This window comes from Microcebus murinus, chromosome 13 (genome assembly GCF_040939455.1).
Source record: "Microcebus murinus isolate Inina chromosome 13, M.murinus_Inina_mat1.0, whole genome shotgun sequence".
Classification (NCBI taxonomy): domain Eukaryota; kingdom Metazoa; phylum Chordata; class Mammalia; order Primates; family Cheirogaleidae; genus Microcebus; species Microcebus murinus.
Genome location: NC_134116.1, coordinates 78,867,007 through 78,880,910, shown reverse-complemented (window position 1 = coordinate 78,880,910; position 13,904 = coordinate 78,867,007). Strand labels below are relative to the sequence as shown.

Below are 13,904 nucleotides of genomic sequence, written 5' to 3'. Positions count from 1 at the left end.
GACAAAAGAAGCAAGTAACATACAAGGGAAAGCCAATTCGAATAACATCAGACTTCTCTAATGAGACTTTACAAGCAAGGAGAGACTGGGGCCCCATTCTCACTCTTTTGAAACAAAACAATGCCCAGCCTAGAATATTATTCCCTGCAAAACTAAGCTTCGTATATGAAGGAGAAATAAAAACATTCTCAGACAAGCAAAGGCTCAGAGAATTCACCAAGACAAGACCAGCCCTACAAGAAGTACTTAAAACAGCGTTATGCACGGAACATCATAATAATAACCCACGAATATAAAAACAACCAAAACCCAAAGATATTAAAGGCCAGATATTACAATGGCTCAAGACAGAAATCATAGCAACAACATCCAACCCAACAGAATGATCAGTAATCTACCTTACCTATCAGTTCTCTCAATAAATGTGAATGGCTTAAACTCTCCACTCAAGAGACATAGGCTGGCTGAATGGATAAGAAAATACAGGACAAGTATATGCTGTCTTCAGGAAACACATCTAACCTGCAAGGATGCATATAGACTAAAAGTAAAAGGGTGGAGATCAGTATTCCAGGCAAGTGGAAGCCAAAAGAAGGCTGGTGTGGCAGTTCTAATTTCAGACGATTTAGTTTTTAAACCAACAAAAGTAGTGAAAGACAAAGAGGGTCATTATATAATGGTGAAGGGCACACTTCAACAAGAAGAGATAACAATTTTAAATATATATGCACCCAACATAGGTGCACCCAGTTTCATAAAGCAAACCTTCCTGGATCTAAGCAAATGGATTAACAGCAACTCCATAATCACCGGAGATTTCAACACCCCACTGACGGCACAAGACAGATCCTCCAAACAGAAAATTAATAAAGAAATAATGGACTTGAACAAAACTCTGGAACAATTGGGTCCGACTGATATTTACAGGACATTCTACCCAAAATCCACTGAATATACGTTCTTCTCATCAGCTCACGGGACATTCTCTAAGATTGACCATATCCTAGGACACAAAGTAAACCTGAAGAAATTTTAAAAAATAGAAATCATACCATGTACCTTCTCAGATCACAGTGGAATAAAAGTAGAAATCAACCCTAACAGAATATCATATTTCTACACAAAAATGTGGAAATTAAACAACCTCCTACTAAATGATTACTTCATAAATGAAGAAATCAAGATGGAAATAAAAAAATTCTGTGAAGAAAATGACAATGGAGAGACAAGTTATCAAATCCTCTGGGACACAGCTAAAGCAGTTCTGAGAGGAAAGTTTATCTCCATAAATGCTTATAACCAAAAGACAAAAAGATCACAAATAGACAATCTAAAGAAATAACTCAAAGAGCTGGAAAAAGAAGAACAGACCAACCCCAAACCCAGCAGAAGTAAAATCAACAAGATCAAATCAGAACTAAATGAAATTGAAAACAGGGAAGCTATTCAGGAGATTAATAAAACAAAAAGTTGGTTCTTTGAAAAAATAAAATTGACATACCATTGGCTAAGCTAACGAAAAGCAGAAGAGAGAAATCTCTAATAAGCTCCATCAGGAACAAAAAAGGAAATATTACCACTGATCCCAAAGAGATACAAGATACAATTTATGAATAATACTACAAAAATCTTTATGCACACAAACTGGAAAATGTGGAGGAAATGGACAAATTTCTAGAAACACACAGCCTCCCTAGGCTCAACCAGGAAGAAATAGATTCCCTGAACAGACCAACCTCAACAGCTGAAATAGAAACAGCAACTAAAAATCTCCCTAAAAAGAAAAGTCCCGGTACAAATGGTTTCACACCCGAATTTTACCACACTTACAAAGAAGAACTATTACCTATCTTGCAGAAACTATTCCACAACATCCAGAAGAACGGAAACCTCCCCGACACCTTTTATGAAGCGAATATTACTCTGATACCAAAACCAGGAAAGGATGCAACAAAAAAAGAAAACTACAGACCAATATCCCTAATGAATATAGATGCAAAAATTTTCAACAAAATCTTAGCTAACTGAATCCAGACGCTTATCAAAAAAATAATCCATCACGACCAAGTGGGCTTCATCCCAGGGATGCAGGGATGGTTCAACATATACGTAAATCTATAAATGCAATTCACCACATAAACAGAAGCAAAAACAAAGACCACATGATTCTTTCAATAGATGCAGAAAAAGCTTTTGACAAAATTCAACACCCTTTCATGATACGAACACTTAAGAAAATAGGCATAGAAGGGACATACCTAAAAATGATACAAGCCATATATGACAGACCCATAGCCAACATCATACTGAATGGGGAAAAATTGAAATCATTCCCACTTAGAACTGAAACCAGACAAGGCTGCCCACTATCTCCACTTCTGTTCAACATAGTGCTGGAAGTCCTGGCTACAGCAATCAGACAGGAAACTGGAATTAAAGGCATCCAAATAGGGGCAGAAGAGATCAAACTTTCACTGCTTGCTGATGATATGATATTATATCTAGAAAACCCCAAAGATTCAACCAAGAAACTCCTGGAACTGATCAATGAATTTAGTAAAGTCTCAGGATACAAAATCAATACACAGAAATCAGAGGCATTCGTATACGCCAACAACAATCTAACTGAGAACCAAATCAAAGACTCAATTCCCTTCACAACAGCAACAAAGAAATTAAAGTATCTAGGAATATACTTAACCAAGGAGGTAAAAGACCTCTATAGGGAGAACTATGAAACACTGAGGAAGGAAATAGCAGAGGATATAAACAGATGGAAATCCATACCATGCTCGTGGATCGGCAGATTCAACATCATTAAAATGTCTATACTACCCAAACTGATCTACAGATTCAATGCAATTCCTATTAAAATCCCGTCAGCATTCTTCACAGATATAGAAAAAATAATTTTACGCTTCGTATGGAACCAAAGAAGACCCCAAATATCAAGAGCAATTCTAGGAACAAAAACAAAATGGGAGGCATTAATATGCCAGATATCAAACTATACTACAAAGCTGTAGTAATTAAATCAATATGGTATTGGCACAAAAATAGGAATATTCACCAGTGGAACAAATCTGAGAATCCTGATATAAAACCATCCTCATCTAGCCATCTAATCTTTGACAAAGCAGACAAAAACATACGCTGGGGAAAAGAATCCCTTTTCAATAAATGGTGCTGGGAAAACTGGATAGCCACCTGTAGACGGCTAAAACAGGACCCACACCTCTCACCTCTCACAAAAATCAACTCACGCTGGATAACAGACTTAAACCTATGGTATGAAACTATTAGAATTCTAGAGGAAAAAGTTGGAAACACTCTCCTAGACATCGGCCTAGGCAAAGAGTTTATGAAGAAGTCCCCAAAGGCAATCACAGCAGCAACAAAAATAAATAAATGGGACATGATCAAACTACAAAGCTTCTGCACAGCCAAAGAAATAGTCATGAAAGTAAACAGACAACCTATAGAATGGGAGAACATTTTTGCATCCTACGCATCCGATAAGGGACTGACAACTAGAATATACTTAGAACTCACGAAAATCAGCAAGAAAAAATCAAATAACCCTATTAAAAAGTGGGCAAAGGACTTGAACATAAATTTTTCTAAAGAAGACAGAAGAATGGCCAACAAACATATGAAAAAATGCTCAACATCTCTAATCATCAGGGAAATGCAAATCAAAACCACAATGAGATATCACTTAACTCCAGTGAGAATGGCCTTTATCAAAAAGTCTCCAAACAATAAATGCTGGCGTGGATGCGGAGAGACAAGAACACTCCTACACTGCTGGTGGGACTGCAAACTAGTTCAACCTCTGTGGAAAGCAATATGGAGATACCTTAAAGCGATACAAGTGAATCTATCATTTGATCTAGCAATCCCATTGCTGGGCATGTACCCAAAAGATCCAATGACACTCTACAAAAAAGACACCTGCACTCGAATGTTTATAGCAGCACAATTCATAATTGCAAGGCTGTGGAAACAGCCCAAGTGCCCATCAATCCAAGAATGGATTAATAAAATGTGGTATATGTATACCATGGAGTACTATTCAGCTCTAAGAAACAACGATTATATAGCACATCTTATATTTTCCTGGTTAGAGCTGGAACCCATATTATTAAGCGAAGTTTCCCAAGAATGGAAAAACAAGCACCACATATACTCACCAGCAAACTGGTATTAACTGAGCAGCACCTAAGTGGACACATAGGCACTACAGTAATAGGGTATTGGGCAGGTGGGAGGGGAGAGGGGGCAGGTATATACATATATAATGAGTGAGATGTGCACCATCTGGGGGATGGTCATGCTAGAGACTAAGACTTGTGGGGGGAGGGGGGAAATGAGCATTTATTGAAACTTTAAAATCTGTACCCCCATAATATACCAAAATAAAAAAAAATGCATTTTTCTATTCATATTAAACATGGACATGTTTCACCTACATTGAAAACTTACAATCTTCCCCTCAAAATAAAGATCTTATTTTTGATGAAATAGAAAGTCAGATGACACAAACATAAGTTTCGCTTACTTCTGCCTTTTTCAGGTTAATATCATCCCTCAATGTGGACTAGAGTTTCTTCCATATGCCACAGAAAACAATATAAATCCATGAGCCCCTCCATAAACATTTAGTTGTAAACTTAGGATAGATTACAGCCCGGCAAAGAGTTGCAAAGCCAATTCAGAGCTGAAACCTGCCTAAGGAACATCCTAACGCAGGACTGCATAACAAAACAGGCAAAAAACAAAAACAGCCTTGTCACATACATATTTTCAGGGGCTGGAAAATAAGCGTGCTTATCAATAGAACAAGATGACTCAGACCAAATTTTGTAAATTACACAGTGGTAATATCCTGCTTTTTATATAATTGTGAATCAAAACACATGACATTTTCAGTCAATGTAAAAATACTTGTTGAGTATCTACTATGTGCAAAGAATGCACCATTTCATCCATTTAGCTGATAAAATATAGCCACACAGATTCTAGTTTGCAGTCAATCACACCCATACTTTCGTACCGCAATATAATTTCACTGAGCTGTTCATGTGCACAAAATGGATAACAGCTCTCAACAAGAGGATGCTATGAGATGAACTAAAATGGAACTGCCGCAGCATGGTAATAAAATCTTCAGCATGTACTGGAGCAACTTCTAAAAATCCAATACAGCTTTCAACTGCTAGGAAACGGAAGTATACAGAGACCAAAGATCACACAGGCTGTGAGAGGACAGCCAGAGGGAGAACACACTGAGCATTATCGTACTGAACCAAGGGCAAGACCTCAATGAAAGCCAGAAGTGGCGGTGCATTGCCCGTAGTCCCAGCTACTTGGGAGGCTGAGGCCGGAGGATTGTTTGAGCCCAGGAATTCAAGTCCAGCCTGGGCAACATAGCAAGACCCCATCTTTAAAAAAAAAGACTTACATGAAGGTCTTTACATGACTACAATGTTTAAGAGTTTATCTGACAAGCTAGAACACACTAAGCACTGATGATGTACAAGGCACCATGCTATCTGGTTCCTGCCAAAGAGTTTGTAAACTAGTTAGCAAGACCTATCCTTTTTTTTTTTTTTTTTACCTCACTAGAATATAAGCTTTCTGAGAGTGGAAGCTTGGTTGCATTAAACACTCTTATTACCAGTAACTAGAAGAGTGTCTGAGATACAGTAGGCATGCAAACATTAGCGGACCAACTGAAAAGAAACACAGAGGAAAATCTAAAAGAAAAAAACTAAAATACTAAATTTCCAATAATATATAATACAATGGAGGATACCTTTAAGTCAATTTCAAGACCACTGCTCCAGGAGGTCAGAGGGCACCCTAAAAACAGGCCCGAGAAAAACTTCAAAAAGTTGAGAAATCATCCCAATGCTGAGCTCATCCCAATCATCCCAATCAGCCCATGCTGAGCTCAGAGGCAAGTTCTAGAACCTCCAGAAGCTGTGAAAGATGAAGATATACCCTGGGATGTTTGAAATGTTTAAAAAAAAAAAAAGTCAACAGAAGAAAAGAGCTAACCTCCAAGAGCATAGGCACAGGTCCAGGAAAAAAAAAAAAAAAAAACAGAATAAGGTTGACTCTAAAGATTAAGGGTGAAATCTGAGTTTGGAAAAATTATTCTCATCCAAGGATATCTATTAAGATAGAGGGACAGGCTCTGATATAAACAAAACTGACACTGAGCTAAGTACCAGAGAAAGCACCAACAGGAGAAAGTATTCAATCGGAAGAATGGGACAGCAGGGGGAACGGTCAGCCACAGAGATATTATGACTTCAAGGGACACTTAGGAAAAGGGAAGGCCAGGCTGAGAAGAATCCACCCTGAGACCAACGAGGCCAAGCTCTTCCTAGCATGTCTTGATAAAGGAAGACAAAAAAATGTTCTTTAAAAAAATAATAATTTAATAAGAGAAAATAAAGTCACTTCTTAAAAAAACGAAATTCCCTGCACCAATGCCCCTCTCCAGGTAATGCAATTCTCTCCTTTTCATAATCAGTTTTGGAAAGGGCTGACCAGCCGCCCTCCTCAGCACCCTTCACTCCGGAATCCACAGCAACAAGGCTCCTGAGACTCCCTTTGCCGCAATCACTAATCATATCCTAGGGCTAACTCCAATGGAAGCTTTTAAACCATGATCTAGCTGGATCTTTCACCAACAACTGCACAGCAGCTTAAGTAATTATGTCCTAACAACTTAGCACCCATTTGAAAAACATATACTTCCGATTGAGCGAGAAACAGTTGTTTTTATTTCATTCTGAAATGACCACAAGTACTTACTAGCGGTAAGTTTGCACTTGTGGAGCACTGCATTTCTCCCAAAAGCTGGAGTCGGACTGGACACCCGGCGCCTCACTTCCTGTTCCCCACTCACATCCGCATGGTACAGCAAACCCCTCTTTACAAAGATGAGGCCACTGAAAGGAGCGGAGTGCAATCTAGTCTAGAAACCCTTAACTACCTGAGCGAGAAGTTTCCACAGGGTTAGACAGAGATGGAGTATTGCTGCATTTTCCTCAACAATTTAAAACACCCCCCAGGCTCCCTGTGAGTTTGCCGTGGTATCTCGGCTGACAGTTTGGGAACTCTCAAACTGTCAGGGACAGCTAAGAACGCTCAAATTTGTATCTCCAGTCCCGACATCTCCTGATATCCAGATCCCTACCGTAGTCAACTGAACATTATGTCCCACAGGCACCTACAACAACCCAGCCAAGCACAGCCAACATCTTTCCCCCCCAAAAGATGCTGCTGCCCCCTATCTAAGGATAGCCCCATTACCCAACCACCCAGCCAAAACTGGATGCTCACCTAAACACCTCCCTGGCCCAACTTGAGTCACTCACGCACACACACCATAACCACCGAGTCCCTGCAGTTCCACCTCCTCAAATTTCCCTCCTTCCAGCCTTCCCCCTGTTAATTCATTCTCCAAAGTGCAAATCTGACCAGGTCCCTCTTTTGCTCAGAATTCTTCAACCATCTCCTATTGCCCACAGGAGTCCAAAGGCCATACAACAGGAAATCAGAAGGCCCACATGGCATGGCCTCTACTTACTTCTCCTGCCTCACCTCTGGCCACTTCCCTGCCCTTGCGCTCCACCACGCGGCTGCCCTGAACTTTTGCTGCTTTCAGTTACTCCAATGCACCGTCTGCCTGACCATCTCCTTGTACGCTCTCTCCTCCACCTAGACTTTGACCAGTTCCTTCTCATGCTACTTCCTCTGGGAAGCTTGTCTTGATCTCTGAATAGCCCCTAAGCGTGGGTTTGCGGTCCCCTCTGAGCTGGACACTTTCAGATCCCCTATCATACACAGCATTGAACCAACAGCAAAAACGGACACCAGAAATGAACAGCAAGCTCATCTGGGACTAACAGAGGTATTTGCCCTGTTTATCTCTGAATCCCCAGCACATATTATAAACTCTAAAGTTTACTGAATGGATGGATTAGGTTGTGCCTATGAGGCTCCCACGTCCCTCACTGATTGCTGACTCTATCACAGTACTTATCACACTGCACTGTAATTGCTTGTCCTGGTGGATTATGAACATCTTGAAAGCTCTAGTCACTTATTTTTGCAACCCCAGTGATTAAAACAGTGCCTGATTCTTAGTAGGCAGTCGCTAAATGGTTTTTGAATATAAAAGGTTAATGAAAAAAATGTGGAACGATACACTCCACAGTATGGTTATCTCTGAAGAAAGAAACAGGATTAGGGCAGCAATAAGAAGGGGACAAGGCAACTAAGCCTTTTTACTTCATAAATCTCTGTATTGACATTAAATTTATTTTACAATGTGTATTATTTATGTATTTCTGGCATATTTCAGTATTACCAGCATAAATTCAGTCACATGCAAAGAACAAGCCCGAAAGAAGAATGCATGGCTGCCAGCAGTATTTGGTTGCAAATGCCCAAGAGTAAAGCCAAGAAAAAGCCTGACTTTAAAGCAGCAAGCAGGGCACTAAAGAAAAATGACTGAGAAGTGGAGTAATTTAAGGTCTGTACAGCAATGCAGAGCCCCTCCCAAGTAAAAAACATATTCTGTGAGGATTCTTCAAAGAAAGTTCTTGGAGCTCTAAAGATGACCACCAGTACTAGACCACTAGCAGGACAATTCTTTTAACACTTACAATATGCAGTTACCTTAATCAAAATATGCCAATAACCAAAAGGTTACTTGCCACATGTAGGTTTCTATGGGAACTGTAAAGTATGATGAACACACACTGACAATAAATAGATTGGAGGCTACAACGTTGGCATGACCACGTAGCAGCAATGAGTGTTCCATCTTTATTATCAGAATTGTGCAAAACAGTGTAGCACGTCATTGAGCATTAGGTTGTAAATTTTAAGCAAACAGATAAAAGAACACCATTAAGCAAGTTCATACCAGCAAATGCAAGGGCAAGAACAATTTCTATAGAAAGATAGTTCTAGAACAACCACAGATTAGAAGGTAAATATATAAAGTCAACCCAACTTCCCAACCCTTAAACACCTGAAACAAAACAGGTTTTGTGAATATCAATCAAGAAAGTTGAAAATCTTCCAAAATGAAGAAAAATGAGTACTACATTGAAGTTATTAGAACCCTGGGAGAAGGGAGCTGAGGACACAATGAGAACTGCCTCTGGGAAAGGTCAAACCCAGCTTTCTTTTGTTTAACCTCTCAAGTAGATAAAAGAACTAGCTTTAAAGAATCACTGCATTGTTAAACTTCTAGAAAAGGAAAGCTGGGTAAAGCCTACCTAAAAAGAGGCAACCAACGTTCAATAGAATTTGCCCTAGAGGCAACAGAAAGATAAGTCAATTATAACCCTTTGAACTTAGTTTTGACATAGAGTCAAGGCATTTTAACACAGTTTTAGACAAACCTAATTTTTATGATGCCAAATATTTCAAATGGCTTTTATTTATTCACCTCTCCCCTTATAAAATGTGGATTTCAAATGCCATGCTTTATTGTGCATTTGATTTGAAGAGCTGCAAAAGAGTGGCCTTTCAGTTTTTGAAAACCCAAAAATTAATGACTGAAAGTAAACCGCCAATTTAAAAATTAATCCCAAAATGAGAAAGAATTGCTATTCCATCCAACAGCACCTTAGGAAAACGACATGCTCCCATTCACCCCTAAGCCCAGGGCGCAGTTTCCTGATAACCAGGACCTCTGCTTTCCACCGGGGAACTGCCCCACGCAGCGAGGCCCGCCGCGAAGACCCCGCCATCGCCCGCGCAGCGGCGGCTCGGCCGAGGAGGAGGTGCGCCCGCCGGGCTGGGCGCGGAGGCGGCGCGGGGTCAGGCGCCGGCCCGCCGCGCAGACGCTCCCGGGGGATCCCGGGCGCAGCGGCCCCGGGGCGCGCGCCCCTCTCCGCCCCGCGCTGCCCGACCTCCCTCCCCGCTTCCGAGAGCCGAGCGCGGCCGAGGCCGGGAGCCACGCGGCCCCGCCGCCTCGGGGAGGAGCGCCCGCACCGCCACGCACGCGGCCCGGAGGGCGCCGCCGGGAGGGAGGCCGGCCCCGGGCGGGGGCACGCGGGCGGGCGCGGGCGAGGCGCGCCGAGCCGGAGCAACGCGAGGGTCCCGGACCCGGGCGGCCCGGGTCGTCGCGCGCGGGGCCAGCAGAGGCCCGGGCGCCACTAGCGGCCGGGCGGACGGGCGGGCGGGCGCGCGGGCGGGCTGCTGCCCCGCGTCCTGGGAGCGCGCCCCGGACGGCGAGGGGCCGGGGGCCGGGCGCGGGAGGCAAGGGCCGCCGGGCCGCGAGCGACCGCGGGAAGCCCCGGGCGGCGCGGGCGCCGGACGGAGGATGCAGCCGGGCGCGGGGCGGCGCCGCGGCCCGCAGTGGGCCCCGCCGCCCGGCCGGAGCGCGCGGCGCGATGCAGCAACTTCACTTGGCCGCGGGGGACCGGCCCCGCGCCCGGCCCTCCCCCGGCAGCCGCCCGGCCGGAGCCGCGCCGGGAAGGGCAGCCAGACCGGAGCGCCGCGCCGGCCGCAGCGCGCACTCACCGGTCCGCCGTCCCGCCGCCGGCGCCGGGGCTGCGCTGCGGCCGCCATGGTCCCGCCGCGCCGGGCCGCCCGGCGCTCCCGCCCGCACCACACCGCACGCAGCGGCGCGAGCGACGCCGCCTCCGGCCCGGCCACGGCCGCGGCCACGCCCCCTGCCGGCGGGGTCCGGCCGGAGCGGGAGGGGGCCCAGCGCCGGCTCCACCAACCAGGGCCGGCGCACGGGGCCGCAGCACCAGGATTGGCGGGCGCCCCGGCCAATGGGGAGCCGCAGCAGCGCGGAGCCCCGGCGCCGAGGGGCGGGAGATTGCGGAGGAGGAGGCTCTCACCCTTGGTCCTCCGCCCCCGGGTCCGGGTAGGGCTCCGGCCGGTGGGGTCTCTTCCAGCGCCGAGAGGCGGGATGCCTTGGATCACCTCTGGTTGCTAGGTACCCACAACAGTCCCTTTGGGTTTCCACCTGTATTCTACTCTTACCTGCTTTGGGGGCTCCTGGAAACAGGTCTGTCTACCTGTAAGGTGTCACACGTCCTGCAGGCTGAGGCTTAGGGCAGCCCTGAGAGGATTATAGCCCTGTCTTCCGTTGGTCTTATGCCCTGGTCAAATCCGTTAACATTCCGCCTTTAACATCTTCCCATCTTCTCCTCCCACAGATTCTTTTTCCCTTTTTATTCACCCCATCCAATCTATTTCCACCCCAGATGTGAAAAAAAAATCTACAAATCTATTAAACATAAGATATCCCTAAAACTACCAACCTGAGCCCTAGCACAGTGGAACATAGCCTGGTGCCGCCCAGTGACTGGGACGTAAACAAACTCAAAAGGGAAGAGGAAAGGAAAGGACTAGAAGAAGACAGAAAAGCCAAGTATGTTCTCCTAGGTGTCCCTAGGGGTTTAAAAACATCTAATAGAAACGTTACCTTTATTTACTTACATGCCTTTATTCTTTTTGATTTACAAATAAGATAACTAAATTGAAAAAGTTTTAGGAAAAAAAAATTCAATTCCCAATAAAGAGTCCAAGAAAAACTAATTCAAGTTGTTTCGGTCTTGTCTTTTCAAATGTGTGATAATGATCAACATCTTGTTCTAGCTAGTAACAGCAACAAAACGCTGGGGAAAATGAATGGCAGTTGATAATTTTACCCAAGTTTGCAGCACCAGAAATGCAGTAGAAAAATCATGCATCCCTCCTCATAAAACGTCTAATCCAATAACCTACATTACTTTCAAAAGAAGGATTTTAAAGGCTCTATTTTAAGATGACATATATTTCAGTTTCCTTATCATGCCACCATAAAATATTCTGGTAATTAATAAGGTAAACAGGATTTTAGTGAATGATTGCAATGGCCCAGTATTTGAAATGCGGATACCAGAGTGACAAATTTCTGCTGAGTTCAATGCTAAATTGATATTCAAATTAAAAGGACTTTCTTTCGTTTCATCTTCACTTACCCAGGGGAATAGTCCCGTGTGTATATTTAGATCATTAATTTAGGACTCAAAAATCTGAAGGTATAGATACCCAGGATGTGTTTGCAAGGTTGCTAACCGTATTTCCTTAGCTGCTCGCTCTTCAGAGACCCTGCCTGGTATGAACTGCTGCTACATTAGTTTGGACCCACTATTAGCCCTCAATCACACTGTCCTGAAGTGTTCAGGTTGGATTCATATGGGTCAACCTGATCTCTCTAATTAGATCATCATTTCCATGAGGGTAAAGTCCTGATTTAATACTCCTCTTTCCTTTCCTCGTAATGCCCGTCCAGTGTAGAAGATGTAGTAAATATAACTCTACCCTTAGTACTGTGTCCATAACAAAAAATCATATCAAATATAGTACTTCTCTGAAGCAGTCCTATAAATAAAAATTGCTCAGAGTAGTCATGGTAGGGGGCTAATGTCCACCACTAATGGCACCTCACCCTTAATAAGTGCTTGAACAATGTTGCTGAATCCGGGAGTGAATTGGTTACCTGTAACAGAATCTTGACTAAAGTGCTTATCAAATGGGGCACTTCTTATCACAAAACAAGAAGTCTAGAGGCAGCTCCAGGGCTTTTGCAACTCCACAGTATCACTGTTTCTCAGGCTCCTTTTAGTCATTGGCTCCACTGTCCTTGTTATGTGACCTTTGTCATCATCCTCACAAAATGGCTGCTTCCCATCTAGGCATTGCATCACGTTCAGGAAAATGGTAAGGGGTGGGTAAAGGGCAAAAGATCAAAGAGGTACATGCCAATTGAGTCTGCATCTTTCTAGGAAGCCCTGGCCAGCACCTTCTGCTTGCTCCTTATTGGCCAGATCCATGTCACATGACCACCCTTAGCTGCAAAGGACTCTGAAATACTAAGCATTTTAAGCTGGGACTTTGTGTGGAGCAATTTTAGGGCAAGTAAGGGAGTGGGGGAATACAAACACCAGGGAGGAGAGTAGCAACACCTGCCATAGTTGCCTCTAGGGGCTGGGCCTAATAGAAAGGATGGATGGAAAGAGCATGAGGAAGGTGAATGAAGGGGCAGACAAAAACACCTGCCTGATGTTGCTTGTTTGCTGAGGGCAAAGGTCAGCTGAAAACAGCTGACCTATATGGAAGTTGTTAAAGAAATTAGCAAACAGCCCTGACCCTTTGCACGTGTGCTCGGAAATAAATACAGAGAGGACCTTAGCTAAGGAGGCCATTTTCTCCCTCAGATTTTGGTTTCTCCCCTTCTCTCTAAAAACTGTGTTTTCCAGTAATTATTCCTTCACTCCCGAGCTCAGGAGCGAAAAGCAGCCACCGATAGTTGCTATTAAGTGAATTCATATTGAACCCCCACCCTATTAATTCATGAGAAGACCCACTTTATAAAAAAAAAAAAAAGTCACTCAAATCTCAAAACAACCCAGATTTAAACTGAGCAAAAGATCTAAGCAGATACCTCACCAAAGTAGAGATGGCAATATACAGATGGCAAAAAGCAAATGTTCAATATGTGTCATTAGGGAATTGAAAATTAAAACAATGAAATACCATGACATACCTACTAGAATGGCTGAAATACAAAAAAACTAACAATACCAAATGCTGGCAATGAAACAGAGCAAGAGGAATGCTCATTTATTGCTGGTGGGAATGCAAAATGGTACAACCACTTTGGAAGACAGTTTAGCTATTTCCAACAAAGCTTAAACATAATCTTACCATGTGATCCATCAGTCACACTCCTAGGTACTTACTCAAGTGAGTTGAAAACTTATGTCCACACAAAAACTTGTACCCAAATGCTTACTCATAATCACCAAACACTGGAAGAAACGAAGATGCCCTACACTAGATAAATGGATACACAAATTGTTGTATAT

At 43.7% G+C, this 13,904-nt stretch overlaps 1 protein-coding gene across 3 annotated transcripts in view; it reads right to left on the bottom strand.

The window, feature by feature from the left end:
- WASF3 (WASP family member 3) overlaps positions 1-10,705 on the bottom strand; it is a 97,659-nt gene extending 86,954 nt beyond the window's left edge. For 2 of the 3 annotated variants that reach the window (XM_012778528.3, XM_012778531.3), the window contains exon 1: positions 10,561-10,705. The gene's annotated coding sequence lies outside the window, so the exon portion shown is untranslated. Of the gene's footprint in view, positions 1-9,660; positions 9,848-10,560 lie in introns of those variants that run through there. The other variant, XM_012778530.3, reaches the window with a different exon arrangement.
- Positions 10,706-13,904: the final 3,199 nt, after the last annotated feature.